The sequence below is a fragment of the Passer montanus genome, unplaced genomic scaffold, assembly GCF_014805655.1.
Source record: "Passer montanus isolate IOZ18808 unplaced genomic scaffold, ASM1480565v1 scaffold17, whole genome shotgun sequence".
In the NCBI taxonomy this organism is placed as follows: Eukaryota; Metazoa; Chordata; class Aves; order Passeriformes; family Passeridae; genus Passer; species Passer montanus.
Window position 1 is genome coordinate 2,145,096 of NW_024364270.1, and position 27,077 is coordinate 2,172,172.

The 27,077-nt window shown below is 38.4% G+C and overlaps 1 protein-coding gene across 2 annotated transcripts in view; it reads left to right on the forward strand.

Moving 5' to 3' along the window:
* The first annotated feature begins 4,404 nt into the window (after positions 1 to 4,404).
* FRS2 (fibroblast growth factor receptor substrate 2) overlaps positions 4,405 to 27,077 on the forward strand; it is a 48,763-nt gene continuing 26,090 nt past the window's right edge. Inside the window, exons 1-2 of one of the 2 annotated variants that reach the window (XM_039703867.1) lie at positions 20,008 to 20,301; positions 20,387 to 20,444. The gene's annotated coding sequence lies outside the window, so the exon portion shown is untranslated. Of the gene's footprint in view, positions 4,551 to 20,007; positions 20,302 to 20,386; positions 20,445 to 27,077 lie in introns of those variants that run through there. The other variant, XM_039703866.1, reaches the window with a different exon arrangement.

Below are 27,077 nucleotides of genomic sequence, written 5' to 3' on the forward strand. Positions count from 1 at the left end.
AGAATTCCTGAATGAACAGGTCTGCTCCACTTTTCCCTGTGAGAGCAGAAAGTTTGTCATATTCCAGCAGTCATTTCAGGAAAAATTTCACTATGTGAATTAAAATGTCCAGCCGGAAGACACCTTTATTTACTATTGAATTTATACTTTCTTTTTCACTTTTAAGTGAAATCACAACTAATGACAATACTCAGTGAAGCAGTAAACTACTAGTTTAAACTAGCTCAACCTTGACTTCCTACTGAAAAAACCCCAAATATTAACTGTACTGTGGAGGTGTGCTTTCATAAGAAGGGCAGGATCTGGCTATAAGTAGCTGCTGTATGACCCTTACTGTATGCAGGGGGTTTGTTTGGTTGTGAAAACAAAAACTTCTTCATGTGATATACAAAGGGTTATTCTACTTAACATGCTACACATGAGGGGATGCAGCATGTGACATGACTGGAGTTATTCTGTTCAGCTAGCACACTAAGTCCACTTTTATCCCTTTGTGAATTTTGTCCAGCTTCTGAAATGTTTTCATAGTCTGAATGTGTGCATTTTAATTTTTAAAAAGAAGGGTTTGTTAGTGTCAAATGGATTTTGGAAAGTGTGGGTCAGAATACAATTACTGTAGGTAGCAGAGAAAGTGCACAAGCTTCTGCATTGCATTTCAACCAGAAACCTGCTTCCACAGCAGTCATAAACCAGGAAAGAGTGTTTATAGTACAGCCCTCACCTATAGCTGTGTTAGGTGGCACCTACAGGAATGTCAAAGGCCTTCTGTATTACAAAACAAAGTGACTGCAAACTCCTCTGATTTTTCATGAGGCTGTTGCTACGATTTTATTTTTAAGAGAAACTGTATATGCTCCTATGTTTACTGCAAGAGTAGAAGTTATAGTTGAAACATTAAGGATCTGAGTCCATATTCATCTCCAAAAACACATCCAGGCTTTGTGCTGGTGTAGACATATCTCATACTGGTCAGAAAAGACTTATCCTCAGAGACAGGATAAGACATGAAATACAAAATGTTCCAAAGTTCATGAACAAAAGAGGTATAAGTCTCCACTTCATGGCTTTGAGAAGTTTGTTGCCATCAATCTCTGAACAGCACATGAAAGGAAACTGCAGAAACAGAATGCAGAATCTGGCATTCTATTCCCCAAGAGTCCTGTTTTTGTCAGGTCCAGATATTAAGAAAGAATACAAAATAAATAAGAAAACAGAAAACTGTTAATCAGACTCAATAAGGTTGGAAAAGACCTCTAAGATCACGGAGTCCAACCTGTAACCAATCACCACCATGTCGAGCAGACTACAGCACGAAGTGCAGTCACTTCTTGAACTCCAGCACTGGTGACCCCACCACCTTCCCCGGCCAGCCCATTCCAATGGTTAGTAACACTTTCCTTGAAGAAATTCCTCCTGATGTCCAACCTGAACCTCCCCTGGTGGAGCTTAAGGCCAATTTCTCTTGTCCTTCTGCCAGGTGCATGGGAAAAGAGGATGACTCCCACCTTACTACAGCCTCTTTTCATGTAGTTGTGGAGAACAATAAGGTGTCCCCTGAGTCTCCTTTTTTCCAGGCCAAACAACCTCAGCTCCTTCAGCTGCCCTCGTATGACTTACCCTCTAGACCATTGCCCAGTTCTGTTGCCCTTCTCTGGACACACTCCAGCACCTCAAGCCTTTCCTGCAGTGAGGGGCTCAGAACAGGCACAGGACTTGAGCTGAGGCCTCACCAGTGCAGGGGAAAAATCTGTACAGGGGAAAAAAATCTGTTGTTAAAATGTGTGTGACTGGACCGTGCTCCTGCTTACAGAACTGAATACTGCCTGAATCAACACAGGCCAAGGGCAAAAGCACTTGATCTGCAGAGTCCAAATTTCATTATAAAAGGCACCAAAACATCTCAGGTATCATCTTGTAAGAATTCAGGATCTGGAACAAGAGTGGTCTATGAATCAACACTGAAATACCTTAGGACAGTGCAATAAGAATTTCTGGAAATGCAATCTATTCATGTATCTGATGCAGTTCAAATTTATTCCCTCTTAAAATACTAAGAATATTTTCAAAATACTTGTATGACCTAATTTTTTAATTCTGTTGCCTCAGAAAAGCCATGCATTTAGCACACCTTGTAGTGGTTGTATAATACCATATAAAGAAATACTGAAGCAAACAATTTGAAAAGTTTAGTTACCAAATAATAATTGTATAAATTTTATCTACAGATGAAATATTTATGGAAAAGCTTTAAAGATGGTGACAACATCTGATTTTTAAAAAGAGAGAATGTGAGCTATAGTGAAACAACACAGAAGGCTTTTGACTTCAAAGTTGACATAAAGAAAGTTCAGTAAGATCTAATAGAAATGAAGATGCCGTCAAAGGACTTAAAGCAATAAAAATTCATATTTTACAGAAGTCTGTAAGCAGCTATGTAATCTTTGAAAGACTTGTAATTGATGCAGCATCTGGACAGAGCTGCAATAATCTCTTTTTGGGATGCTAGAAATTATTCTAGATAGCAGCAGCAGCAAACATGCCATGGATCCAAAACATCTATGTAGTGCGAATGAGAAGGAGCAACAACAGAACAGAAATTCCCACCAGGAATTTCACAATTGCAACACAGCAAGATCTCCAGAAGCAAGAAAATGCCCTGGGGAAAGATCTATAACAGCCACAAAGTGCAGCTCCAGTATCTAAATATTGAATTGGTCTGACAGTAAATCTGAGTGAGCTGGGTCAGGTAACACTCAGGTAAACAGTAAGGATGACCAGTTTCACACATGAACAAACACAGCACTTCACCTCTGACGAAGATGTAGAACTTGACTGTCAAAGAGACACAGTACTATCCTAATTTAATACAAATCCTGACATAATTTAAGTGCAGCCATTTAAATGAACTGGTGAAGGCATAGTGAAGGCTAGAGGGAGGAGAAAATAAATAAACGACCCAGAAGAAGAGACGCATCAAAACCTTGTTCCTTGTTCATCCAGACACTGTTGAAAAGACTAGGGAAAAAATTGCAAGGCACAATACTCAGTTGAATGTGCACTCACAGATCGGGATCAACAACTGCATCTGAACAGACTTTAAGGCAAGTTCTGTGACCGGAAGGTCACAAGGAATCCTGCAGATGTTTAAGAACAGCCCACTGCTTTGTAGCCCATGTTTATGGCATACGAGCACATACCGTATGTTAGATGACAGTCTTTGCTACATGACTTCACCTATTACATGACTCAGACATAGGAAAATCCCACTTGCTCTGCTTTATCCATCTAGTCCTCTGGGTCCTGACTCACACGCACAGGAGCCAACAGCTGTGGTGGTACAAATGCTAAATCACAGTTGTGCTCTGTCCACCCTTTTCCTTCCAGGTATTATATATACTATATCACCTTTCTAGCATGTTCATCTGAAAAAAATTTCTGCATGTACTTCAGCTTTTTCAGCTGATTCTCACATAACCTACAGATTAGATGAATCTTAGGATAGTGGAGTACTGTGATCCATTTGCTTTCAACATTTCTGCTACAAAGCAGTAACTGTCCAGGGAAGGGAAGAAAGTGAGCAACAGTGACAGCAACATTTTCTATTCTCCTTATTATGAGCTGATTGAAATAGAGTCAAAAGAGGAGGTGCACAACTCCTGAGAAAGTCAGAGACATAGACAGACCTGTTCTGAGAAACAACTGGGTGCAAGGCATTGTTTGGTGAAGAGGTCAGAAGTTCGATTTCAGCCAAAGGAGGTGGATAGCATGAAGAGACAAAGCTGAATTTTATGCAGGCTGCTGGCTGCTCAGAGTGAGCAATGTGTATGTTGGGACAAAACCTACACATTCAGGATTCATTGTACATCACAGTGTCCTCTGGTCCAGGACCTGTCACACTTATCGGTCTGTAAAGAGGGATACAGATACAGTGACACGGAGATAGCGAGAGCGAGATCCAGCCTGTGGGTTTTTTCCACTGGCACAGGAGTGTTAAGCGTTTCCACAAACCCGCACAGGTGTGGCACCTCCTCCGGTCCTCGTTTCCCGCATCAGCTGTGCAGTATCTTTGTTTGTAATGTGCACAGCGCCAGCCTTTGCGCTCAGTCCCATGTAACACCTTACTAACAGAGCCCAACTCCCACAGCTGTGGGTGAGGAGTCACCGCGGCAGCGCCCAAAGGAACAGCGAGACACCGAGTGCTACAACAGCGAGCGCAAACCGAGCCAATTCTTCCCCGAGCTGTGCGTGCAAATACAGCTTTATTTATTTATTTATTTATTTTAAACCTGAGGAACCAGTAAGACACGCTTCGCGGCCGCCTCCCCCCGGCGCCCCCGCGCCGCTGCCGGCGCAGCCCCGCGGCCGCCCGGGTGCCCCGGAAGGCGATCGTGCCGCGCTCCGGAAGCGGAGCCGGGCAGGGTCCGGCCCAGAGCGCGGCCCTGTCGCTGCCGCGGTCGGAGGCGCAGCTGTGCCCCGGCCCGACGCGGGGCCGCCGTCTCGCCCGTCACAGGCGGCCCGGCGCGGCGGCCAGCGCGGGGCTCATGGCCCAGGTGGGTGCTGCTCCTCGCCCCCTCCCCCGGCTCCTTCCCGCGGGGTGCCTGGCCGGCTGCGCTGCCGCCCCCTCCCGCTCTCAGTGGAGCCCCCGGGCCCCGGAGCAGCCCCTTGTCTGGCTCCTCCCCGGAGCCGGGCTGGGACGTGCCCCGGGTAGGACCCGCTTCTCCTTCCCGCGGGTCCGGGCGCGGAGCTCGGTGGCGGCCGGGCCCCCGCGGGCACGGGGGGCTCCGGCCCGGGGCTGCTCCTGGGCCGGGAAGGCCGGGCACGGAGGGGGATCGCTGCCTTACTCTGGGGCTGGGGCTGGGGCGGGGGTGGACGAGCGGAGCGCGAGTTTAGAAACAAAAGACGAGGCGATAAATTGTCCCTGCTGTGGCTGTGTGGAGGCACGTCTGGCGCGGGGAGCGGTCCCGGCTGCCTGGCCGCCTCCTCGTTGCTCGGCGTGTCTGGTGGTTGTGTCTCATCTCGTGTCACCTGTCAAGCCCTCGCACCTTCCTCTAGGCCAGCTGCGTCCGTCACATGCCTGCCAAGACGAGCACGTTTGCTATTCCACGTCTGTGAGCAAACCCGGGGGCGTCCGAGGTGCGGACCCCGAGAGTAATGGAGAGCTCTGTGGGGTCAGCGGGGTGGGAGCCGCAGGCAGAGCCCGCCAGGGGAGGGGGCCCTGCCGGCCCTTGGAGGGGTGCTGTGCCTATGAATGAAAGCCATACCGAGCTCTCTTCCTCGTCGTTTTAAAGTGCCCTTCCTGTGACATATCGCTGCACGTAAACGCAGCAAGGATAGATCTGAAGACACACAGACATCAAAAGGTGTCTCAGCACTGATTTGGCTTGAGTGCTCATCTAAACTTGAAATTTGGAAAGAAAAATGCATGTTTATTTTATCTTCCAGGTCGCTGCATCTTGGTCAAAGTCATTGCATAAGATGTGATAACTATAATTAGAAATCACTAGGATGTTGTTTGATTGTGAGTTGAAAGTAATGCCATTATTGCAATGAAGAAATAGAGTAGAAATCAAGATATATTTTAGTAATTTTTTTGAAAAAATTGCCAACTGTGCTTCGATACTAATATTTTTAATAAGCATTTTATTTGTGACTTTTAAATATTTCTGGATTTTTTTTTTCTCTTTAAGGCCTAGTGACAAAGTGATGTTTAGTATAATGAGCAAAAAGAGTTCTCTGAGTAAATCTTTAATGGTGGTAACATTAGCAGTAATTCCATATCATGAACCTGTCATTTAATCTGTTCTGCTGATTCTACAGTGTATTTGTATTTGGCAAAATGAAAAACTAATTTTTAAAGACTTATTGCTCTGTTAAAAGTGGCTTGGTATTAAGATATAAAGGTTCAGATCCACTACGCATTCTGTTTTTTTGTTGAAATCAGTAGAACAGCCAGGGAAATTCATTGTGTTTTCCTTGGGCATTTCAACAGCACAAAAAGCCTGTATCAGTATAAATCACCAGTTCAGGTCCAAGTGCTGATAAAGGGAGTGAAATTAAGAACCTTATTCGTTGACAGAGAGTCCCTGAGTTTATTTACTTCCATGCCAAGAATGCTTTGAAAATGCTGGTTGAAACACTGTGCCAGTGGTTGTATGAATGTATAAATAGCTTTTCAGGGTTTTGCTCACTTTGCAGTTCAGTGTCTTCTCTCCAGTGCTGGTGGTGAATTGTAGTAAAAATGAACGGTTCTTATTTCTCTAGAATTTTTATAGGCAGAGTACTTTGGAACATTTTTTTGTCGTACAAGAAATTTCTGTTAAAGACAAGATCAGTTATCTTATAAAATGCTGCTGTAGGCAGGTGGTAGTCTGTGGAAGAATCTAGAGACTTTCATTAATTGGAAAAATCTAATGTATGGCACTTGGGAGGACTGGTTTTCAGGAAAAAGCATCTGATTCTGCACTTCAGTTCTTGAACTGTAATGTTGCTAGGTCTTATCTTTTGAGCTGATATGATTATATTTTCTTTAACTGGATGAACATAGACATACATTTACTTTGTGTGAAAATAGTTCTCTGCTAAATTTAACCATTCAGTTATAAATCCCATTGTTTATAAGCTAAAAAGATTGTTAACAGTCTGTACTCCTATTTATGATACTTTGTTGTTCAAAAGTTAGCTTGAAAGTAGTTACATCCATGTTTATTCGGTGTCTGATATGCCCTCATTGAAATTGATTTTGTTCGTTTCTGTGATCACTGGGACTTGTAGTTTAAGCAAAACAACTTTTTGAATAATGGATGAAATTCACTTCTGTGTAGAGAGGTTTGTTAGGTGGCTTTAATTACCATAACCATTTAAATTCCTTGAAAGTACTAAATTGTGATTAAGATAATACTTAACATGACTGCAGTTGTTTTTTCCATGTATGTTCTTCTTATGCAAATATCTGAGGTCACTTAATCAGTGATGTTTAAAACAATTATCTGGTAAAACTATCATTTAATTAAAGAAACTAAATCTCCCTCTTTTTTTGTATTGAATATGAAGGGTAAAAGTGGTTAATGTAGTGAACTGGCCTCACTTCTTGCTTCTTGTGCCCAAGTAGACTATGGCTGCTTAGGCTCCTGCAAAGATTGGAATAAAGTTTAATCTTAGGAAAAAAATGATTAAAATAGTCACATTCAGCTGTGCAGGCAAGTTGAAATTTAAAATGTGGTGGTGGTGTCTGAATGTTTCCACAGCATTCCAAGCTGATAAAAATTTGACCTCCCACCTTCCCAGCTCCTTTCGTCTCTTCCTTCCTTGTGCTGGTAGGGATTGCCCTGGGAACTGGTTCTCGAACCTGTACTGGCTGAAAATTAGCAACCTTTTTTTTTTCTTGGTAGAATTATTTTTCAGTTGACTTGGCACCCTGAGCCGACTCACGGGGCAGTTGCACAGCTGTCAGAGGAGTGGGATCCCAGAGAGGAAGGGCAGGAGTGGCACAGCACAGGCCCGAGCCTGGGGCTGGTGCAGACACATCTGTTGGTGCTGCAGGACTCCAGCCTTCAGCCCACTGCTCTGCTTTGCATTGGCATACAGCTGGCACAGGCCAGCTCCACCATCGAAAAACATGGTCCTGTTTGCTTCCCCCTGCTCTGCTGCTTCCTCCTTTGTGCAGGAAACACATCTATGGTTATGTGGTGAGCTGGGCTGAGGGTTGAACTAACCTGGGGGAGGGGCAGGCAGGGAAGGGTTCGCTTGGAGCTGGATCAGTTTGCTGCACAAACATTTGTGCTGGCGCAGAGATGGGGATGGAAGCGAGCAGTAAGGGGAGCAGGGTGTGTCTGTTTCTTTTGGTGACAGTGACACATGATGCCAGTTTAAAGTATATTTGATACTGGCCTAATTCTGTGAAGTTAAGATGGTACAGCATTTAGGGTTTCAAGACATCATTTGGTTATGGTCTCTGGGAATATTTACATCTAAGACCCCTTAAAACAGGGTAGTGTGTGTCTGATTTGATTCTGTGCTTTGAAGGAATTTGGCCTTTTGTATAGTAACTAATTAAAAAAAAATTATTTGGTGCCTATTGTTTCATATAACTGGTGTTCATCAAATTGCTGCACAAAAGAATTTGTTTGGCATGTATATTGAATTTTTTAATTTAAAAGACTTAGTTAAGGAAAGTTAGTGATTGGAGTGCCCACTAAGAAAATGGCAGTGTATTTTGCAGTAACAGGTAGCTAAAGAGACAGATCTATGAAAATTATTAGGCTGATGTAAGATACACATTATAACTTCACACAAATTCTGGGGAGGCAGTCTGTGACTTCTCTTCCTAAGTAACTATAATGGTTAGTGGTTTTCAAAATCTGTCTTGTTCAGCCTGTCATAGAGGTTGTAGTTAATATTTCAGGATATGGATAGGCATTGATTTTTATCTTTTCTTTTTCTCCCCTGATATCTGTGAAAATTGTGGATACAGTGCCCCCCCCATCCATTTGTCTCTCCTTCTCTGCCATGGATTACCATGTGTAATAATCCTTTCCACCAGAGAATCCATATGCAGTGTTACATACTTTAGGCATAATCAGCCATTAAGTGGACAATATTAGCTCAGCATACTTTCACTGGTCAGTTGCCTTGATTAATTTTTCCCATAGTGGATAAGTGTGCTCTTACATGATTCACTCTGTGCCAGTCTGTAGGGGTGGTAGTCTCTCTTTGCTCAGGGGTGATGAGTAACTGAGCAGTAGGTACTGCTGGAAGAGATGACCTATCTGCAGCTCTTAAGTAACATTTTCTGTAAAAATGTAACGGGTTTTATTTTTGTCTGCTACTGTTTTTTCATCAAAACTATTTGAGGAACTGTTGGCTGAAAACTGCTGTTCAGAGATGTGTAATTTCATGTAGGGCATGCAGATGGTTTTTTGGTTGTGTATGAGTTGTAGAACAGCAGTCGTAATAGACTTTCAGTTTTCTATTCTTAAACATCATCTTTTGTTGTTGGCCCTTCTGTGTAGTCAGTGCTAGATGTGATGGTTCTTTTTAAACTTGAACTGGTGATTAACAGGTGTGTGGTGCTTTCTCATATAAGTATGTGTGCATACAAATGTTTGAGTATGTGTGTCATGTATTCTCCAACTATAGTGTACTTTTCAAAGCTTCATCTTCACTGCATCTGGCAGGGTGGCAACACTCATGATGGCAAATTTAGTTCACTCTTTATTGAGTTCCTTCTTCCTGCAACCATGGGATTCTACACAATTTCAGTTTTCCCCTCAAGCTTCAAATGACAACAGAAATAATTACCTCTTGGCTTAAATAAAAAGAACTAATAACTTATTTCTGATGTTTATACAATAAAAATTCATGATTATTGCATGCTTGGGACTGACTATATGCATTCTTTTCTAATTAGTGGAAATGGCATTGTGATTACTGAATGTTTCCTTCTCATGTCTTAGAGTACTTTAATTTCATGTTTTATTTTGTTCTTTTCCTAAAATGCTTTTACGTCCATATGCGAGGTAGTGAGATGAGAAGCTCCTTGTCACAGGAGTGATATGCAATCTGGCACTGACTTCTCAGGCAGTCCAGGGTAATCCCTGAACTTTTTGCTTGAATCTCAGTCAACAAAGTAATACTAATATCTGTGTTAGGCAGTGTGTTCCTCTCAGATACTGCAAATGTAAAATCATTGTGTTGCATGGCATTGCAATCATACCTGACTGTGCTGGATGGCCTCTATTTACTTCAGCTTCTAGAATCAGCCGGTTACTAGACCTGCTCTTTCTTCTCACAGAACTGGGGATTTTTTTTTAATTTTGTTATTGTTTGGTTTTGGGTTTTTTTGGGTTTTTTTTTTTTGGAATAGATGTTTAGGTTCTGTTTTGGCTGTAGACAGAAACATCGCTGTGTTGGTACGCTTTTGGACCAGAATTTAAAAACTACCCCAAATGTAGGTTTTAAACTTATGGAAAAGATGCTCAAGTAAATCTTGCTATTCAGCTGTTTCTTGTATGTGTGCTTGTTACTTTTCTGTTGAGAAAAAGCTAGTTCACAAGTACTGTATTAATTGTCTGTGCTTGTAGCAAATGTGAAATACTATGGGCAGTTGGCGTATCTGAGATAGTGATAGTTTTCCTGTATGTGTGCCCAAGTCAGGATAGACTAGAGCCCCATGTTGTCAGTCTGAAGAACTGACGCTTTGCTTGGCTTTTGTTCATAGTGGTTTTGGTCCTGGCAGGGTTGAGGTGCTGCTGCTGTCATTCACACAGTGGTGATGGTTACTGTAAACCCCTGATCCAAACTGGGTGCTGCTGACTCAATGGTGAAAAGTTGCTTTAATTTCCTGCCTTTCGAAGGGTAAAATAAACTCTCTATCCCATATACCAAGATTCCTGTGTTTTTAATGCAAGATACAGATCTTTGATCTCTCATGAGAGCTGCAGTTTAAAATAGTGTGTTGATATTTTCACTGCTCTCCTGTCTGCCAAAGAAGTTAAACTGCATACTGGTTTGTATCTGCTGGGATTGCACACCTTGACACAGATGGAGCATTTGTCTTTCATGAAGATTTTCTTCAATGCTTTGCTCAGGGATATTACCTTCTTGTGTGATAGTATGACACCTGGCACAATGTGCAGTTGGGGACATTTCATTCTTACCATTATTTATTGGGCAAATGTGATTGCAATAATGCTGCTCTCTGAGAATCAGAAAATACCATAATTTGGAAGAGACCCAGTTGTGTGGACATTGGATAGATATTCATCAGCACAGTACTAGATGAATTTCTGAGATGAAACATCTATATTTCATTACTTGCAAGATGTTTGACGGGTGGAGAGTTGACTGATTTTGCCATGCTTTAGGATAGTGAGACGTTTTTTCCCTAATGGAGATGTTGAAGCAGTTGCTTTAAAGAGGGAATTCTCACTGTTTCCTTTTTTTCTCCTGTAGAAATGCAAACTTGAGTTTGTATTTAAACTTGAGGTGAGAAATGAATGATCTAGTGCTGTGTTCAATCTTGGTAGCAATGTATCAATCTTATGCTGAGCTGGTCTGAAGTGACAGCAGTAGCTTTTTGCTTGGCAGCATGGCAGAGCAGAACTGAGTTGACTATGCAGCAGTTATCCTTCAGACATGGCTACATTTTTCAGTCTGTTTATGAGTATCAGCAAACACTTTGTGCATACTTTTGCCATGCGTTGAATGCTTCTATTTTCCTTTAATTTAGCTGAAAACTAGTAATGGAATTCCTGAGGTTTTGAATGGAATAGCTCTTGGCAAGCCTAGGGTTTTGAAACCCAAGGCAAATTAAGATACCAAGCAAACACAGGGAGGGCTACTTCTTCAGGGAAGTATGTTAAGATTCTTCTGACATCTCAGCTTTTGTTGTAGGGCTTGTTATTTATTTTTTTAATCTCTTTGAATTTCTCCTTTAAAGCACAGTTGTTGTTTTTCTTTTAAGAAAATCTTACTGAAACATAAGGGGACCTTTTTTTCCCCTTGATGTCACTCAAAAAGTTTAGCCTTTTCAGGCAACCATTACAAGCAGAGGGTATTAGACTACTTTGTAGCTATCTGTATTTTTCAGTAACTCCACACTGATTAAAACGTGTAGTTAGAACACAAATTTTAGTTTAAATAAAAGAAAGTCTTGCTTTTAAATCACCACAAAAATTGTAACTGAAGGTAGTTCTGTTGTGCATCTGTCAGTTGGTACAATAACACAATTAAAAATTATTTAAATTTTCAAAGTGTTGTTGGGCTTTTTATAAAACACGTAACTAAGCTGTTTTAGGTTTGTGGAAATGAGAGGACGTATGATGTAGGGAAACTTGCCTGGCTGTCACAACCTTGACCCTCTCCTGCCTTTGTGGTGCTGCTTGCTGCAAGCATCTTCCCACTTCTGTCCCCTCTTCCCACTGACCCAAAGTGTGCAACATTCGTAGAAATCTCTGCATCTCCTATATTTAGGTTGCTGTAAACTTTGTAGAGTTTCGTGGCTCTTGATGTGTCTTCATTCAGTCCTTAATTTCATTTAAGTGTTTTCAATCACCATAAATATTTTGAGTGTTTCAGAGCTCTTTTATCTTCTCCTTTAAACTTAACTCATTTGCCTGCCGTTTGCAGTGTGCTGACAGTGTAATAATCCTCCCTCACCCAGGGAGGGCAATTTGGGAATAGCCCTTTCTTCTTCTTCTCCTTCTCCTTGAGTCCACAGTCATGTTTTATTAATGTACTCCTTCCTTGTCCAAATAACATTTTCAAGACCACATTTTCTTTTTCTGTCTTTACAAATGAAGTTTCTATATCTGCCATCTGGAGTACTTCAAGTACCTTCTCCCTCTGCTGATATTCCTGTCTCTGCAATCTGTTCAAAATACAGCTGCTACCATTTTTCAGTAGTCTGTTACTTTCCTCATCTAGCTAAAGCTCACTTACTGTCTTTGAATTCAAAGACCCATGTCTCATATTTCTGCATCATAGTCTTTTTCCTTGCTACTTTTGGCACTTGAATATTTTTTTCTTCCCCCTTCCCCCACCCCATGTCTTTACACGTGTTTCATGTCATATACTTTGATTTACAAAACTTCTGAGATGTTATATATCTTAATACTAGTTCAAGAGACAGTGACTGCACCTCTGACCTTTCTTCTTGGATATTAGAGTTTCCTGTTGTCTCTTTGCTTACACAGATAAACAACACTTTAAACAATGTAAGGGGACAGGGATACATGTTACCTGTAGATCTTTTCTTATAGGTACTCAGGAAATGTATATTGCTGTATGTTTTTAAAATCTGATTTATTTGTCCAGTGATTTTACTTTGGAGTGAAGTGCACCAGTGGCCTGCTTTAAAATGTGTTGTGTGAATAAATACACTGTCATATTTTGTGGACATTTAGTATCAGATGTGATTTCAGTTAGTAAATATTGTTTTCTGTACTTTACAGGTTTCTTTGGTGAGGCAGATGTAATCTGCAGCTTTTATTGAAATAATACAAGAATTGAATTAAACTGGCAATCAGAGCAGTATTAACTGCTATGTCATTTACTTGATTTAGTGTAGAACTAATGCTAATATTAACAGAGGTAATAGGTTTTTTTGTTATTAAGGAAAGCCAAGTCACTCTTAAATATTTTTTTCATGTTTCCTGAAACTTTGGTCGCAAGGTTTCTGTGGCTTGTGTTTTGCATTTTGTTTGTGACTTTTTTGGGGGTTTTCTTTGGAGAAAGGTAAACTTCTGTGGCTACGTGTAATTTGAGGCTTTTTGGCTGGTAACATCATGAAAAAGTAAACTAATTATAATAGATAAAGTAATGAATTTTAATGTATGGCTTGCTGTATGTGTCTTAGAAATGTTTTAGGATAGTATAGTTAAGTCGCTGTGAATCTCTTCTGTGCCATGGCAGCTGCCTTATGTTTTCTTCTCTTAAAATCTGCTGAGTAGGCTTTCATAGCTTGAAATAGAGAATGTAGTGTATGTGTTGCTCGTCAATTCGTATTGCCAAAATGTAAAAGGACTAGGGTAGTGGTAGTTAGTGTTAATTCTCTCAGGTTAATACTAAAGTAAGCTGGATATTTCCTGTCAGGCCATACAGTATTTGTGCAGTCACACTGGACAGTCTTAAATTCTTAAATAATTGTCCCCTACTTTAGGCTACAAAATTTAATTGGCAGATATTCAGATCTCAGTATGAATTTGAATGCTTGCCTTCTTATCTCTCTGATAGCCATCTCTTTGTTCATTTGCTGTACAGGTTTTAGGTGATGGTATTCAGTTCCTGAGAGAGCTTCCACTGTGCTTGCAGCTTTGCTGGGAAGGATGCCATTATGTTAATTTTTGCTGTTAAAAGGTATTTAGTTAAGACTTTTTAGATCTTAAAAAGAACAAACCAGCTAATATTAAATCCAGTCCAATAAACTGTTCTCTAAGTTTGAGCTTTGTGGTATTTATTACTTATATATATAATATATAACATATATGTATATATACCTGTACACACATATATATAAAATATACAATACTTATATACAATACTGATATATAATATATAATAATACTTATATACTTATTTTTTACTTATATAATAAGTATTATATTAACAATATTGTTGTCTGTGTATTTAGAGAAATTCTGAGCAATATATGCCAATTGCTCAGTCCTGCTACTCCATTCCTAAAAATTGCTGGACTAGAAAAGAATGTGTAGGGGAAATGAAAAAGGGAAGGTGCTACACAGACCTCAGACAAGCTATTTTATTTTTTTGTATTTTCTTTCCTCTTCCTTTTTTTTTTTTAGTAGAGAGGTGAACCTTTCTTGTGCAGTACTTATATTCTCCCTCCCTAAGTTCCAGAGTTTTTTCTGATAACAGAGCTTTGGAGAGCATTTCCAGCTTGTCCTGTGGCTCTTTAGTTCTAGAGCAATGTGTGTGTTGTCTCGGAGGTACAACATATGCCAGAAACTTAGTTAAGCTTCTAGTTGCTGTAGGACTCTTTGGGTTTAAGTGTACATTATGACTCTTATTTTTAGTTACTTATGGCCACTTAGGGTCTTGAAATATTTCTACTGGTAAAGTGCAACAAAGTGCTCTTCAAAATCTAAAGTTCAAGTTATTTGTCTTGGATTTTTTCTGCCTTCAGTGTTATGTTTATCATCTGACCTTCACAATTGTGTTTTCTTTTATAACGATTTTTGTCCCTAAGTGTCAGTACATTCACTTAATAAATATTTATTTCTTTCTGCTTTAGAGTTTGTTACTCTGTTCAGTCCCTATTCACTAGTGCCATAGAGCACAACTTCATGTATGTCTGCTAAGTTTAAATTTGTTTCTCTTGAAGAATTTGTATTTCTTATTTCAGCTGTAGTATAGAATTCTGTTTGTTAAATGGATGTAACTTACTAATTGTAAATGGTATGGTTTTAAAACAGTTTCATACCAAAGTGAAAAGCAGTTTAACGTTGTCAGTAGTATCAAATTAAAGCTACCTCTCTGAAGGTTTGATTGTGCCATTACCATATCAGTTTAGCTTTACTGGTTATAAGCTCTCCATAGGAGGGACCTTTTTTGAAGTTGTAGGATGATGTCTGAAGAGAAGAAACATGTTCAGCTGAGGCCTTGAGGACAGGCTAAAGTAGTTAATGATAAGTGGTATACTCTGAGGAAAGCTCCAAATAAATGATTAAATGTTGACTACCAGGAGATGCTTTATGCTGATAAGCAGAGATGGAATCAGTTGTTGTGTGACGTGTCAGACAGCTCTTGCATTGATGACTGGATGCAGTGGTACTATTTCACTGGTGCTAAAGTGAGCAGTGCATTGAGGAGGCTGCACTGGATTCTTATCAGTAGTGTCCTATCATACTCTATTAGTGAGCTTTTAAAGTAGCTACACTTCAGCTTTACTCTGTATGAAATATTATTTATTGAGTGTGCTGTACCAGGGAAATGTACCTTCCATAATCATGACTTCAAACAAGGAAGTATCACAGAATACTTCTGATGATGGAATAATAAAGTCTTGCAGTGGTGAACAGTAGAAGTGGTTTTTTTATGTATACTTTGAACAGTAGATGCTGTGGTCTGACAGCAGTTTCTGAGAGATCTTGGTTGACATTCATTGCAAAGGCTTTCTATGAATTAATTCCAATACCAGAGTATTTCAGTGGAATTACATTGCTGATTACCTTCCAGTGCGAATGAACTGTTTTGAAGTGTAGGAAATTTTGTAACTATATAGTGACAGGTAAAAGTAACATAAAACTAGGAAGAATAAGGAGTGTTGTCTTTGAAATACAAGTCTAGAGTTGTGAATAAAATGCAAATAAAATTATAACAAAAAATGTTTCATGTTAAATTTTGTATTTTAAAAGCTACTTGCTGAGCTGCTGATAGGCTAATGCTAATAATAAAATTTAAATAAACTTTTTTTGGGCTTCAAAACTGTATTTATGAATATACTGCTCTTAAGTTAGTGGTGAAAGTAAAACCATTGTTAAATGGAAATTTGGCAAAAATCACAGCAATCTAGAAGCTGGATTTCATTTGGTCATTGCTAAATACTGTATAATTTGGAACTAAGGACTGCCTTTTTTTAATATTTTAATAGAAACATTTTATTTCCAAGTCTTGAAAGTTTTGTACTGGTGCAGATGCACAGTGAGTAGATCATTCCCCCTTTCTCTAACTACATTTTGAATTTGTTTGAATAGCACGTTTGTGCCCAACAGCTGTACACTTGGGTGAAGTGGTAACAGTTAAGCTGGATATCAGTAGGTTTGCAGTAGGTTTGGGTTTTTAAGTCAGAAATGGTGGTGGCATATCTGGGGGGAGGTAGTGTACTTTTTTCTATAATTTGTTTTGCAATCCTCTTGCACACACATGATTAAACGATTTGTAGATGAGTTTACAGTATGGCCTTATGGTATATTTTTGTTTGTTTGCTTTAAGAGGCCATGGTGTAAACTGCAACAGTTTAGCAGCTGATTTGTGAGTGGCTCAGTGTTTGTCTCCTGAATAAGATGGGGATTTTGGTGGCGGGCTGGCACTTAGTGAGTACAGTGAATTTATGGATGCCTTTTGGTGATGGTGGTTGCTACTTCCCAGAACTTCATTTTATTTCTAAGAAAACTGTAAATGCTTCTCTATGAAGTGTGTGCATTCACAGGCACACACATTAGACCTGTGACTAATGTAATGAATTGTGCTGGTGGGTTTTCTGGTGCATTGCTGCTTTTCATATGGATTTTAAGCATTATTTATAAATCTATTTTAGTACTTTTTTCAACTAACAAAGCTATTAGATGTTCTTCAACTAAGGTCATATTTCACAATTGATGGCATAAGTCTATAGTAGTGACTTGGCAGAGATTTTAAACACTTAAAAATGTAATGAAACTTCTGATAAGTGTCCACTTTAGAAGATTCCCTAGGGAAACTCTCAAATGAGTCATGTACAGTACCACACAAGTAGCAGACTGAGTTCTTAGAATCCTGTGATTGCTTCTGGTTCCCTAGGCTATCTGATGACCATCAAGGAAGCCTAGATTTGCTAGAGGTTAAAGAACTCAGCTCTTGCTACAATACATAGTAAGTTACAAAAATGGCATTAACATACCCATACAAATTAGTGCTATCCAGTTTGGTCGTAGTTCAGTGAATATAATGGACAAAATGTATTGCCTCAGCAGTCAAATATTAATGCAGTTTAGGCTGAATAACAGAAAAATTACCCCGCTGGGTTTAATTGATCCAGGCTACTGTTGTATGGTTGTTAGAAAGGGCAAAGTTAACTCGTGGTCCTGTTTGAAGGTGTCATAGGGCTGCCTGCAAAAATCACTGCTGCAGCAGGACAATTTATATCAGCCTGCAACACTAGGCAGGTTTCAGAATTTGACAGCAGCCCTCCTTGCATCATACTGCAGGCTTTTACTTGCTGGCACAGCAGAAGCAAGGTATGAATATAGTATTTTTATGGTTTTCTAACTGCTTCTTTTCCCTTCTACACTACATTTTGCATCCTTCTCACTTGAGATGTTACAGGTGTATATAGGATGACTGAAATAATGTAAATGAAAACTCCCCCTTGTTAAACAGTATTGACTTCCAACTAAACTGAACAGTTTTATTCTGCTGTAGTTTAGGGGGTAATGTACAGAAATTGAGCTGCATATTCAGATAGTCAACATAAATGGGTTGGAATTTGTGAAGGAGTGTAGGGATGTTAGTTTACTAATACTGAAAATGTTCAGTCAGGTAATTTACTTGGAGTTGTACAGTGGTATCAAAGCACGTATGTTTACAAACTCAGTAATAATTCACTTCTTTTAATGATCAGCTATTAGAGAGAATACATCCAATTCAGATGTAGAACTGGGCTTGTGAAAACTTGCAGTGTTTTGCACAGGTGAGCAGCCTAAAGGTTGGTGGGTTAAACCAGAAGTTGTAGGAGCTGGGCAAGATAAGGTAAGGCAGTGAATCAGCAGAGGGAATTGTATGGAAACTGATAAAGGAAGGGGACTTGAAATCAGTTAGGAAGAAGCTTGATTTTTGGGAATTTTGTGTACTTGCTTTAATTTATCTTAATCTTGCCTGTTACATACAGAATTTGAATTATGGTGTTTTACTGTCTTAACATTAGCTAATTATCATGTTTCTTAGTTCTAAATCACTTTCAAAATCCCTGCAATATTTTTAGGCAGGGATAAGTGGCTTCTGTGCTTTTGGGTGTCTTCCAGTGTGTACAAAGGGGTTGCAGTAAGTGGATAGTGTATCTGGGATTAAAGTACACTGTAAGTAGCATAATGATTATTTCACACTGCTTCTGTATCTAAACTTCCATCAGTTCCTTTCTATTTCTGTTCTAGAAAATAATGTAAGTTTTGCAGATTTTATTGTTGGGTTGCAGTTACTGTAACATACACTTGTTGATTGATTTCATTATTTATTGATGGTAATATGTTGCTCTGACAGAAACTTGTGATTTGTTTGCTTGTACAGTGTTAGATGCACCATTTTAATTTGCTTTTGAATTTTTATATTAACTGAAAAGTAGAGAGGGAAAGAATAGGAATCATGGTTTATCTTGGATATCCAAACTTGCTTTGGGACATTACTGCCAAAGGCAATTACTCTTAGTGATTATTATGTTTACGAAGTTGTTGTATTTTCTCAAACCACAGTTCTTGTAAAAGGATAATTAAATTAAAGCTTGGGCTATTCTTTGCAGATTCTGTGCCAGTGCCAAAATATTTTCAGACAATACATAGTTATAAATTCAAAGATATCTTTTTAACTTGAAAGTTAAAAGCCAAGTAGTGTAAGTTTTTAAACTGATATTCAGTAAACTAGGACAGTAGTAAGTGTAAGGTGAAAGCAAATAATTTATGTTGCAACTGTCATTAGAAATCAGATGTGAAATGTGAAAGCTTAAACTTTCTTCTTGCTCTGAATTAATTTTTCTCCTCTTTATCTTTTGCAGATGGGAAGACAAAAATCTTTCAGTTTGTAGCTATGCTTGCTGAATACTTTAGTGATCAGGTTTAGAAAATGACAAACTTCTAAAGGTTTCATGCTGAGTGTTTATGTAAAGTATAATTTAAAAGCTGATATTCTCTGATATTGAGAAATGATTGGAATGACTTCTATCAATCAGCTGAAACAGTTTAACTGTCAGGAGCTTAATCTTAACCTGTACACTTAAATGAGGTTTTGTGTTCTTATTTTAAACAAAATGCAAAATTAAGTGCACTTCTGTAAGAAAACAAACTCTGTACTGGCTAAATTGTCACTAATCCTGATCTTATATATTTAGGAATTTTTGAAGCTGTATTTGTGCAGAATTTTTGACACACTGCAATGTAAATGGAAGTTAGAAATAGCATTATTAGAAGTTGTAGAATACAAGAAGTTGTGTGTATAAGTCTAGATTTAATAACCCATATCAATACAATTTATGATGTTGCAACTGAAATACTGTACTTTTTATGTATAAAACTCTTCCCAACTTTTAAGCAGATTTACACTTTGCACATAACTTTGCCTTTTTATGAACTTAGCTTTGCATAACCTATGTTAAAAGAAAGCAGTTTTAGAGGCTACAGATTTATTCCTTTTCCCTTAGATTTTCTGTAGGGTTCTGTAGAAGTGATATACAGGTTCATTTTAGCAAATTCCGGTGGTATCGTCTTAGATTTATAATGAAGCTTTATTTTCATGAGGACTTTAGGATGGTTGAAGTGTGACCAGCTCTGAAAAAAGAAGGATCTGATTTCTCCTTAGGCATCATGGTCCAGCCTTCCTGTTGTTGGCACTGGTCAGTGTGGTCATTTGATTTGCAAGACCAGTGCAGTAGTTGGGATTGAAGCTTGTCTGGCTAACTAGAATAAGTGGCCAGAGCAGGGGAAAGATCATGTCTTTCAGCTGCTTCACCTTTAAATTAGCTGAGGGGAACACAAAATAGCATTCTGAGAAAGAAAAGCAGTTGATTTAATACGTCCCACCTCACAATGACTTTTTAATTTACAAAAGGAAAGCTTCACACTACTTGGTAAAAATACAGGTATTTTCTATACATGTGAGGAAATGATACACCCTTGTTAGAAACTGACTTTGTATTACCTCAGAAACATAGAATTGATTTTGAAAGAGATGAGTTTTGTTATTACCTCTTACTTCTTATTATGTCAATTCTAGGAGACATAACTGCTGTAGAGAAAATTACAAATTTTAAAAATAATTGGTTTTGGCATTTTTGGGCTTCAGTGTCAACATACAAAGAAGAACAAGTGGAGTAGGACACAAGTATGTAAATATTAGTATTGAGTCATTTGGACTTCCCTGTGATTTCATAACAGCAGTAAGAAATGAGGTTGGTTTTTTTTTTCAGGCAAGCAAGCAGAGGTTGGCAGTGTAAAAATTTGTGGAGCAGCCCAACTTAATCTTTAGTGAGTGTTATACAACTGTTTGCCAGTATTCACTGTTTTGGCCTTTTTTTTTTAAAGTTGTACAGTCATCTTAAGTTACTCCCTTTTCGTAACTAAAATCAAACACTCTTGTTAAAGTGCTTATAATGAAAATTATATTCAGTAGACTACAACTGAATTTTTTCTGTTTGTGGATTTTTTTATGTCCTTCTTTCCTACCTCCCATTCATTCCTGTATCACATGTACTTAAATATGGCTTCTGGGACACATTTAATGTCATGTGTGGGATTTTCTTGTTTTAATTATGAAAGAGAATATTTAAAAGAAACTCAAAACTTCTAGAACTTCAGCTTTAATCTTGAGTACAAGGTCAAAAGAGCTTTCACAGTTTCAACTGTTTGAAAGCTGTCTGGCTGTAATGTTCAAATCTTTGTCATTAAAGATGGCCCTTGTTAACATGAGCTTATAGAAGTAGAAAGGGCACACTTTTTTTTAAATCTTTTTGTTTCCTTTTCATGTTATATACTTGTTGCTACCTGCAAAGTAATTGGACTTTTGGGTACATTCTGCCTAGATTAGTATTGTCCTTGGATGTGCAGAATATATTAAAATTCAAAATTATTTGGGATTTCTCTTGACTTTTAAATTCAGAATTATTGAAATATTACTACAAGAAACTTAAATTTTCAATATTAACTTGTAGCTTTACTGACTGTGAGCGGTTATTAGACACAGCTGTTCACTTATTTTCTGTTCTTCCCAGAAACACTCTATCTATCCTGGTTGCATGAAAACACCAGAAACCCCAGGTTTCTGGGGTTGCAGTGAATCAGCAGGAACCTTGTGGTGTTAATTAGATGCTATTAACAACATCTGGCTTTGCTATTTGTACTCCTGTCTTTTTCTGGATAGACTAAATAAGCAAGACCACTTCAGTATTTTGAATTTGGAAGCATCACTTTCTGGTAATTGAAGATGTGGCTTTTAAGGAATGACTTGGAAAATACTTTAAAGAATAAATTTAAGGGATGACTTGGAAAATACATTTAAATTTTAATTTCATCCTTTAATGGTTCATATTGTGTATGTATGTAAGTTTTTATGGGAAAATGCAGAATGTGATATACATGGCTGTGCTATTGTTGATTTGTCTGGTTGTTTTTAAATGGTGACTTGAGGGGACCATCTCTTAGTGCAAACTGATAATCTTTCTCTTAGTTCTTACGGATCTGGTACAACTTTCTGGGGATCCATGCTGATATTTACAGGTAGGAGGATTTATCTAGCTAGCACAGGCAGCAGTAGCAGTAGTGAGATAGAGGCACAGGCAGGCAGTTGGTGCCTTGAAGTTTATAGAAAGCCCAGAGGCTATTCCTTTTTGTGGAGTGAAGACCAACAAGCTATTTCAGAGTTAGGAGAGCAAATACTGAATTTATGTATGGTGAGACCATATATATATATGTCTCACCAAACATAAATAAGGTGTAGCTGTAGCTTCTTAGGAAGCTTTGTTTAAGCCAAGTTTACTGACAAACTGTACACTTACCCTTTTAAAAGCCTGTACCCATCAAATGTGTGTTTGGCGTCTTCACGGTTTAGGGTTAGAAGGTTATAAGCAGTACAATATCAGGAAATACCCCTGTAAGTGTAGAATTGCACATGAAACCCCCTCATAACTTGTACACAAATTAAGGATGAAGTGCTAGGCACTTAAACTGTATTATAAGCATAACAGTGTTTTAAGATAGTTGAAATGAATCTGCTCATTGCAGATGAGCAGAATATTTTCATTGCATGGGAATGCAGACAAAAGCAAGATAGCTGTGCCATAAAATGGGGATACCAGTTTAGATTGGTAGAGGTGTTCCTGCCAAGGAACTGATGCTGGACTTGAGAGCTTTTCTGTGTGTTACACTGTGCATAATGATCACCTGCAATCACATCTCCTGTGATAGCTGCAGTAGGGCAGGTATTACCAACTGTTTTTTAGAGGACATTCTAAATGGGTAATACAGGCATGCAAAGCAAGAAAACTACATTATATAAGTGGTTGTAGATTGACAGCAATGGTGGTAGCAAATTCCTGAGTACGAGCTGAACAAAGAAAATGGAGGAAGAGGCAGATAACTGAGACAAGGTTTCCTGAGAGGAGAGGGTGCAAGGAATTGAGATGAGGACTGTAACAGAAAGAAAACCTCTCAACAACGTAGGAAAGACCATCAGTGAGCTGTACAGAGATTCTCTCTGGTGTGCTGGAAACAGAAGGTCCTGGCCTTAGTTGCCTGTGGTCCTGCCACCTGGCTCCATCTGATGCTGTCTCCACTGGACAGAATAACTGGCAGTGTGGTGATTATTACTGATCACCCTGCTGATTTACTAAACCCCCCCTAGGTTGGTGCAAAAGAGTCAGTTGTTATTTTCAGGGTTTGCCAACAGAGGTGTACATGGAGATGAAATGCTATAGAAAACACAGGAAAAAGTAGCTGAGGTAGACAGAAAAGGAACAAACACTATGTTCAGTAATCACGTTTTATGAATCAATTGTCATATAAAAATCTTACCTGAACTCTCTGCTGTTGTTAAAACCTCCTCTTGGAGAGTCCAGTGACATTTTCTTCTTTAATGAGTAGGTGAAAGTCATTATAAAATTTACCAAAGAAAGTAATTATAAAAGATTAACAGTACCAGTTACATTAATGAAACCTTAAAGTTTACAGTTCAGACTTTGTAGCTTTGCTACATAGCAAACATTGTAATTTTTCTATCCAAACATCTACATACTTTCAAAGTATTGGTGTTTATTGGTTTTATTTCCATGGTTCCATTTTTTAAGATCTTCAGTAATTCTGTCATTCATGTATTTCTGTCATTTATGTCAGTCCCATGGTCTTATGCTAGAATTTAGTTCTTGCCAGGAATATATTTCAGCACAAAGTTCAAATGTAGTTTTTATTCTGAAACTTCTTTTGAAAATCAATAAGTATTGGAGAAAGGGATTTTTTCTTGTTTGGTTGCATTTTTTAATGCCAGTGTTTATTATAAGTTGCTTAAGACTAGCATGCACGAACCTATCTGGACTCCTTTGTGTTCTGTAAGATACTACTTCTCACCCATTTATTGCAACCTGTTAACTTTCTGCCCAATTATGTATTCCAGAAAGTTTTTTAACCTTGATCTTTGAGCTCTTCAAGACATCAAAGCTCCTTCAGTTTTCTTGTCATCTTATTGCAGACATTAATTACCATGTATTTATTCTGTGTTTAATTATTTGGTAGTTTTGATTATTAATGGGTTTAAAAGGTTTTTTCATTTTCAAACATTCTATCAAGTTATCTCATCTTGAAATGTAAACTTTTTTCCATGTAGCCAGTAATTTCTGTGTGTAAATATTTATTAGCTGTAACTTCTAATCCTAGAGCTTGTTTAAGATAAAACAGCTCAGGAATCTGGTAATATCCCATGTCTCTTATATACAAGAGAGCACCTCAAAAATAACTGCATTTCTTCATAAAATAAAATACATGGGTATCAGGTGGCAGGGTGTTCAGCAGAAATTACTTTTAAATTACTGTATTTTGTTATGGTAACTAGTAAAAGCCAGTCTCTTCTGTGGACAGTGGTAGTTCAGTTTAGCTGGTTTAGACTTTTTGTGTTTCATTCCTTGGACTTCCCTGAGCAGTTCAAATGTGCTGTAGGGAGTGAGAAGATGCTGTAATTGCTTTCTACTTTACAGGATTTTGAATATTAACAGTGGTAAGAAGCAATTTCCCTTATTTCAAAAAAAAGCTGGTAAAATATATAGTTCACTGCAGAAATGCTAATAAGCTGGAGCAGAGAAATTTAACAGAGGAAATCAGTACTTTATGTATGTTTCTGCTTTGAGTTTTCACCTAGAGAGTAAATCTAGAAGGGGCTTAGTAAGTCAGTTATCTGTTGGATTTGGTTTTTAACTTGCATTCCTCTCTGCTTGAAGTCTAGTTTAAGATGTTGAGTCATGTATAAATACTACATTTAAAATATGAATCTAGTTCTTAGAATTGAGCAAATTAGAATAGATTTTGTTTTCTTTCCACTCCTTTCTAAGTAAGTGCCAGCAAGCTTTATGGGTTTGTTATTTAAATGGGATTTGTGCCAAGTCATATTATATTTCATGTTTTTAAACAAGTAGTGCTGGTTTGCTAGAGACTGCAGAGTTTTTACCCACAAAGGGCTGTACTTTCAGCATCTGCAAATGACTGGCTTTTGTGTCCTTTTTGGGCAGACTTCTAATACTCTGAAACAGAAAATTGGCTGATTGAACTATCTAACTAAACTTATCTGTCCTGTTCTGGAAAATTGTTGTATTGGAGTGGTATTCATTTTGTTTGTTGTAACTGCTTTAAAATTAAGCTCCAAGTCCCATGGATTGGTCAGAACCATAACTTTCTTTTAATTATTCTGTTTAAAAGAATGTGCCTAAATCCGAATTCTTCTTTATTCTGTCCTTTCTTTCGGGTTTTCTGTGACTTTTCATTGACAGTAAGATGTGACTGATTACTTAACTGGAACATGGAATAAGTAACTACAAAGATGTATCTGTAGGTAGGGTTTCAAAGAACATTTCTCTTTGTGGTGCTGTTGGTGTAAACAGTGCCAGCCCCTGACTTGTGTTTGAGTGTTCATGTGGTGAACCTGATCAGGAAGCTGGTCCAGGTTAAAAAAAATAGCTGAGCAAGGAAAACAATGAGCAGTTGTGAGTTATGAGTGACCTGCTGATGTTTGGAATTGATGGGTAACTGAAAAAAATATTTCTAGAAAGGAAAGCCTGAGACAGCTGGAATTCAGGTGGTTATGGGATTTTATTATTTTGTATTTTATTTCTCAGTAGCAATAAATGGTATTTGACATACATTTAGGTAGAGATGTATTAGCTGGAGGAGGAACATAAGTCAGTTTATCCCATTGCAATTCTCCATTGCTTTCTGCAAAGAGCTGCTTGAACTGCAGGGGAGAAGAAGAGGGATGGGAAGATGAAATGAACCTTGAGATTGCAAGCTTCATTTTGAGGATTGCTGGTTTGGGAGATGGTGGCTAACTTATGAATAGGGACTCTTCATAAAGGAGACAACTCGTCTGCTTTAGCCAATACTGCCTCAGACTCCACAGCTCACATGGAGGTCTGCAGGATTTGCAGAGCTTCAGTATTCCGTTTGTTTTGGTTTCTTGCTTGCAAGGCCTTTTTGAAGTTTAATAATAAAAAATTCACAACAGAGCTACTGTTTGGACCTTATAAGCTAGTGATCTCTGCCAAGGGGTACTACTTCACTATTAAATAGCACACTGGCATACAGTATCACAGAATGTGATCAGTTTGAATAGTGATTTGTGAAAGAGAAAATTATATAAATATGAAGAATTAATGTAGAGTACTCTACACATGCTGGTCCCCCTAGCTTCAAATGTATGTGGAAGTTAATCAGAAAAAAAGCACAAACTGTGTAGCTGTGGAGGGTAAATTTTGAAGGCTTCAGTCCCAAGTAAAGACAAGACCCTGTTGTATAATTGATAGCATTTTCAAAGTGTGCTGTGGGTGCTGTTTTGATGTAGTCATGGTTAGTAATGGTAGTAAAGTTTTGACATCTTCAGCAGTTTGTAGAAATAATTCTTTATGAGAGAAAATGGGCATTCAATATAGCCCATCAGATGCTAACAAAATGGATGGGCAAGGGCAAGCTTGTTCATGCTAGCTATAAATCAAATCAGTTTATTTTCCATATGCAGAAGGGTTTGGCGTTTTAGTGTGGTATTTAAACTACATCAACCTCTTTCTTATTATCTAGAACTTACAGAATTCACAGCACAAAAGATTGAGTCACAAAATAGTACAGAAACATGTAGAGATCACCACTGAATGCAGTTGTAGAGAAACAAAACATCTGTATGCTACAGTGTTTGAGGGCTACAGTGTTTCAGGTGATATTTGACACTCTGCAGTGCTTGGAATTCCCCATGGCCAAGGAGAAGAGAAGGTGTGTGAAGTCTGTCTGAAGCTGAAACTTAAGGCTACTGTGCCTGTGCTGGGAAAGTTCAGGGCACTTCTTTAAGCCTTTCACTTAGGAGGTTTTTTTTTTCTTTTTTAACCTAGTTGTGTCACTCTTGCTTATTCAGTCTTCATAGGTACTTATAAATCCAAATCTTGGATATGACTGCTTTGTGAGAGCATGTAGTGCACGCCTTCTGGCATCACAGTTGTTGATTAGAAAACATGCATATGTTATGAAAATTAAAATCCTAAAAGGTAATTTTTTATCCTTAAATATCTGCCACTTGTGATGATAGGAGATAATTTCAGTGCAAGAAAGAGAACATGATTTTTCTGTGTAGTCAAATGTACCAGTACTTCTAAATGTCATGTGACACACAGTGTCAACTAAAAACAACCTTTCTTCAAAATGGGCACCTTCACTGTGCAAAAACAGTCTTTCAGTCTAAATACATGGGACAGTAAAGTGCCTGAAGATTAAGCTGCAGTAATGTCTTGGGAGGAGTTAAATTTTTCATAAAAAAGAAGAAAATCAGATCGGTTTTTTCTCTCCCTTTTCCCACCATCTCAAATCCTGTCATCCCAGGCCATGCTCTTCCAGGAAATAGAGTTGGTAATAGAAATTTGAAAA